Source organism: Mastomys coucha, chromosome X, assembly GCF_008632895.1.
Source record: "Mastomys coucha isolate ucsf_1 chromosome X, UCSF_Mcou_1, whole genome shotgun sequence".
Lineage (NCBI taxonomy): Eukaryota > Metazoa > Chordata > Mammalia > Rodentia > Muridae > Mastomys > Mastomys coucha.
Genome location: NC_045030.1, coordinates 42,809,457 through 42,815,579, shown reverse-complemented (window position 1 = coordinate 42,815,579; position 6,123 = coordinate 42,809,457).

Genomic DNA, 6,123 nt, shown 5'->3' with positions numbered 1-6,123 from the left:
GAGGCCCAACCAGGCACTGCAAGTAGAGGGAAGAAGGCAGGCAACAGAGTTAGAGATAATCTCTGATCCACTGGTTAGGGGACCCACACGAAGACCAAGCTGCACATCTGTTACAAATGTGTAGGGAGCCTAGATTCAGTTCCTGCATGCTTGCTAGTTGGTGACCCAGGCTCTGTAAGCCCCCACTGTCCCAGGTTAGTTGCCTCTGTGGATCTTCTTGTGGTGTCCTTGACCCCTCCAACTTGTTCACTTCAACTTGTTCACTTCTATCCCCCACTCTTCCACAAGACTCCCCAGGCTGTTCGATGTTTGACTGTGGGTCTCAGCATCTTCTTCAATTCACGGCTGGGTGAAACCTCTCAGGAGACAGTTATGCTCGTTTTTTTTTTTTTTTTTTTTTTTTTTTTTTTTCTGCAAGGATAGCAGAATATCATTAATAGTGACAGGGGTTGGCTCTATCCCTTGGGATGGGTCTCAATTGGGGCAGTCACTAGTTGGCTGTTCCCTCAGTCTCTACTCTATCTTTATTTCTGCACATCTTGTACGCAAGACAAATTTTGGGTTGTAGGTTTCATGGATGGATTGATGTCTCCTTCCCTATCTAGAAGTCATGTCTCACTAGAGGAGGAGGCCACTTCAGTCTCTATATCGCCCTCTAGTGGAAATCTCATCTAGAGTAACCCCCATAGACTCCCCATATCCTCTCCAGTCCCAGGCCTCTAGCTATTCCCACAGAGCCACCCCCCCCCATCAATTTCCATTCTTACTCCCAATTTGGTCTCACCTCCACACACCTGATAGCCATCCCTGTTCCCCTCTTCACTCCCTCTTCTATCCAGTTCCCTTTCTCCATCCATCTCAGATGACTAGTTTCCCCTTCTGAGTGAGATTCACACATCCTCCCTTGGAACCTTCTTACAATCCAGTTTCTTTATGTCTGTGGATTGTAGTATATATCCTGCACTTTATGGTTAATGCCCACTTATAGGTGAGTACATGCTTTATGTCTCTTTCTGGCTCTGTATTATCTCACTCAGGATGATAGTCTCATGTTCCACCCATTTACATACAAAATTCATGATGTCTTTGTTTTTAATAGCTGTATAGTACTCCATTGTGTACATGTACCACATTTTCCTTATCCATTCTTCAGTTGGGGGAAATCTAGGTTGTTTTCAGTTTCTGACTATTATGAATAAAGCTGCTATGAACATAGTTGAGCAAGTATCCTTGTGGGATGTTGGAGTATCTTTTGTGTATATGCCCAGGAGTGGTATACCTGGGTCTTCAGGTAGAACTATTTCCAATTTTCTGAGGAACCTCCAGACTGATTTCCAGAGTGGTTGTATATTTTGCAATCCCACCAGCAATGGAAATGTGTTCCCTTGTTCTGCATCCTCACCAGCATGTGCTATGACTTGGAGTTTTTGATCTTAGCCATTCTGACCAGTGTTAAGATGGAATCTCATAGTTGTTTTGATTTGAATTTCTCTGATGACTAAGGACTTTGAACATTTCTTTAAGTGTTTCTTAGTCACCTGAGATTTCTCTGTTGAGAGCTTTCTGTTTAGCTCTGTACTCCATTTTAAAATTGGGTTATTTGGATTGTGTCTAATTTCTTGAGTTCTTTATAAATTTTGGATCTGTCAGATGTAGGGTTGGTGAAGGTCCTTTCACAATCTGTAGGCTGCCGTTTTGTCCTACTGACAGTGTCCTTTGCCTTACAGAAGCTTTTCAGTTTCACGAGATCCCATTTATCAATTGTTGATATTAGAGCTTGAGCCAATGGTGTTCTGTTCAGGAAATTGTCTCCTCTACCAATGAGTTCAAGCCCCCCACTTTCTGTTCTATTAGATAAAGTGTATCTGGCTTTATGTTGAGGTCCTTGATCCATTTGGAAGTAAATTTTATATAGGGTGTTAAATATGGATCTATTTGCATTCTTATACAACCAGACATGCAGTTAGACAGCACCATCTGTTGAAGCTTTATCTATTTATTTTATTTTATTTTTTATGGTTTTGGCTTCTTTGTCAAAAACCAAGTGTCCACAAGTGTGCGAGTTTATTTCAGGGTCATCGATTCAATTCTATTGATCAACCTGTTTGCTCCTATACCATGGTATCATGCTTTTATTGGGATTTTTGCTGAGATTGCTAGACAATTTTGGGTTTATGGCTGGAAAGGGAGATGGTCTTAAGTTGTGAATTGTTCTGGATTCTTGCTGGTAAGAGGCTTCAGCCAGATGCCTGGGTGAAGGACTTCTTTCTTTCCTTAACTATTTAACCTCCTTTCTCTGGACTCTCACTTTGTACATCAGGAACCTCTGACTTCAGAGCCAGTCACTCCCTACATCAAACTTGGCTTACTCTGTGCAGCAATGGACATGTGGTACTTTTATAATAAGCTGAGCTAAAAGGCAACTAGTTCATGCCATTCCCCTACACTGGGCATAGAGCCTTCACAGGACCAAGGGCCTCTCCTCCCATTGATGACTAACTAGGCCATCCTCTGCTACATATACAGCTAGAGCCATGGGTCCCTCCATGTGTACTCTTTGGTTGATGGTTTAGACCCTGGGAGCTCTGGGGTACTAGTTAGTTCATATTGTTGTTCCTTCTATGGAGCTGTAAACGTCTTCAGCTCCTTGGGACCAGGAAGCAGGAGTGGGTGGGTTGGTGAGCAAGGGGAGGCGGGAGGGGATAAGGAGTTTTCAGAGGGGAAACCAGGAAAGGGGGTAACATTTGAAATGTAAATAAAGAAAATATCTAATTAAAAAAAGGCAGTTAGCCGGGCAGTGGTGGTGCATGCTTTTAATCCCAGAACTTGGGAGGCAAAAGCAGGCAGATTTCTGAGTTCAAGGCCAACCTGTTCTACAGAGTGAGTTCCAGGACAGCCAGGGCTACACAGAGAAACCCTGTCTCGACCCCCACCCCAAAAGGCAGCTAGTTTAAGACTTACCTTTTTCCTGACAACCTTCCTCAACTACTTTCTCCAAATCACTTTGGTTTTGAGGCTGCTTAGTATACCTCAAGCACCCATGCTTCTCTCTGTTGTTTCAGATTGTTTTCATCTCATTATCCATCTTTCACATCTACTACACTGACCATATATATATCCTATAAACATATATTTCCTCTTTCTCTTTTTCTTTTCTATTCCCTTCTTCCTTTCCCTTTTCTTCTCTCTTTCATTTTCTTCTACTTCTTCCTCTTCATTCAACACCTCCTCTTTTTTTTCCTCCTTCTTTCTCCCTTCCGTCCTACTCTCTCATTTTTTTTTCTTTTTTTAAAATTGGGTTATACTATGTTACCAAGGCTGGCCTTGAACCTCCCAAGTAGTTGGGATTTCAGGTATTTATGAAGCACTCTACTCAATTCCTTTTTTTTTCTTTTTCCATTTTTCAAAAAGGGAAAATGAATCATATATTTAAACTATACATTTATTCATTGGGTTTAATATCTGTTAGCATTTTGATATATTTATTTGAATTGTGAAGTTTTTGAATTATTTGAAGTAAACTATAAATGTCTTTATGCATACACACTAAATATTTCTATGTGATTCTCTTTAAAAAGACATGTGCCTACTTAATTGAAATATCATTATCTTACTAAATAGGTTTTTGTTTTTTGTTTTGTTTTTCAAGACAAGGTCTCTCTGTGCAGCTTTGGTTGTTCTGGAACTCAGTCTGTACATCGGGCTGGCCTTGAACTCAGAGATCTACCTACCTCTGCCTCCTGAGTGCTGGCCTTCACTAAAAAGAGTTGTAGAAATTCCTTATAGCTTCTAATACCTACTATAACTTCTAGGTCTAGGGATCTACTCCCTATCATAGATTTTGAAGTAGCAACAGATGTGAACATGTTTTTAACAAGAACTGAGGCAAGATGTGTACATTCAAAGTACTCAAAGGTACAGAGGCTTTTGAGGTGTTATCTATCAATTATAATGTGTTTCAATTTGCAGATGAAGTGCAAAAAAATAATAAAAGCCAAGGGAAATGTTAAGATAAAAATATAGCTGTCTATTTTTTAGTTTAATTTTTTCCTTTTAAAATTCTCCTCACCTTATATCTTTACCATAGTTACTACTTCCTCCCTGTAGGCTTAGATTTTTTTAAAAACCTACTTTTATTAAGGGTACTTATATGCTTATGCCTTTAATCTCATTTCTAGCCCACCACCCACCAGAGGAAAGGTTAATAGGGCAAAGATGGATGTGAACCTGTTTAGAAATAGTTATTTATAGCAGCAAATCCAATCTGCATCGTCAGGGTACCAGCAGTTCAGGTCACACAAGTCAACAGCAGCAGCTCTGTCCACTTACAAACACCATTCTCAAATCAGCAACAGCAGTTGGATCCAAAAGATACTGCAAGACTCTGCCAATCAGCCCGAGTCTGCAGAAGTGGCAAGAAGGCACTGGAACACCACTAGAAGTTCTTTGGTGGCATTTTTCTATGAAATCACAACAAACGACAACTAGCAAACAATGGCAAGGCAAACTAATACCACAGTCTCGTCCATTGTCTATTGGGTTATATTTATAACCTTTCCAAATAACACGAGTTCTCTCAAGGGTCCACTCTAGCAAAACATCGCATGCTCCTTTTCTAGGCTGCTTCTGGAAAAACACCACGTTGTCTGTTATCAGCAAAACCTTAACCCTGACTACTTTAGCAAAAACAACCTCTCATAAGACAGTTTCGGGGGGGGGGGGAATCACAGGACAGAACTGAGTCTCCAATGAAACCAGAAATGTCTATGTCACTTCCCTTCCCCCTAATCTCTCCTTCCCACCTCCTCTAGATGTACTTCCACCCACACCTCCACCTCCTCACAGAAAAGAGGAGGCCTCCAAGGGACACAAGGCAAACAGAGTATAACAAACTATATAGCATAAGACCTGGCACATACCATTACATCAAGGCTGGACAAGGCATCCAGTAGGAGGAAAAGGGTTACAAGTAGTGAGAGGCTAAATAACAAGGAGGGCTTAAGGAGGAACTCAAGGATCTTCCTGGGAAGGGGAAGTAGAATAGATTTTAAGATGGACTAGGGGTGGGTGATCTTAGGAGCAGGAAGAATCATGTGTGGGGGAGGGAGGAAATACTTGGAGAGAAGACTAGAATTAGGGGGCATTTCAGGGGCAAGGTAGAAACCTAGTTCAATGGAAACTCCAAGGTATCTACTAGGAATTGGGTGGGGGGCATGGAGACTGTACTGGCCATCTTCTGTAAACAGGCAGACTCTCAAATAGAGGGACTGGGGCACCAATCCAGCCACAAAACCTTTGACCTACAGTTTGTCCTACCTGCAGACTGTTCCATAATATATGCAGAGTCTAGCATAACAATGGCCATCGGAGAGATCAGAAAGACTTCATCCAGCAATTGATGGGAGCAGACTCAGAGTCCCACAGCCAAACATTAGAAGAAGCTCAGGGAGTCATACTGAGGAAGGGCAGGATAAATCCGAGGAGCCAGAGAGGTCAGGGACACCATGAGAATGTGGCCCATAGTATCATCTGACTGGGACTAATGGGAACTGACAGAGATAAGAGAACCTGTAGTGAGGGATCTGACCTAGGTCCTCTGCATATATGCTATGGCTGAGTAGCCTGCCGTTCTGGTGGGAATCCTAACAGAGGGAGTAGGAGATGTCCCTGACCCATTTAATTTTTATTATGGAAAAAGTTAAATTATATGTAAAAGTAGAGAGACTATATAATGATTTCCCAGGAAAACAGTGCTGATCCTGAACCATTATCAGTCAGTGGAAGGTTGTTACCATCTTCCAGACTGAAACCAGTATCAGTATCTTTTTATTCGTCCATAGTTTCTCACATTCCTATACAAGATAGATGCTATTTGAAAAACAGAGTTGCCATACCAGTTGCCATACCATTATTATGCCTAACAGCATTTCCTCAATTTCATTCCATCCCATTTAACTTTTTCTTTCTTTTTTTTTGGGGGGGGACTAATATATTTATTTCTTGGGCCTATTTACAGAGCTTTGGATTGAAATTAATAATAAGAAAATGCCTGTCGTTAAGAGCCCAGTCACCCTAGTGTGAATAGCAGGTTACTTATACCCTCACATGTGGAGTCCCCCCACC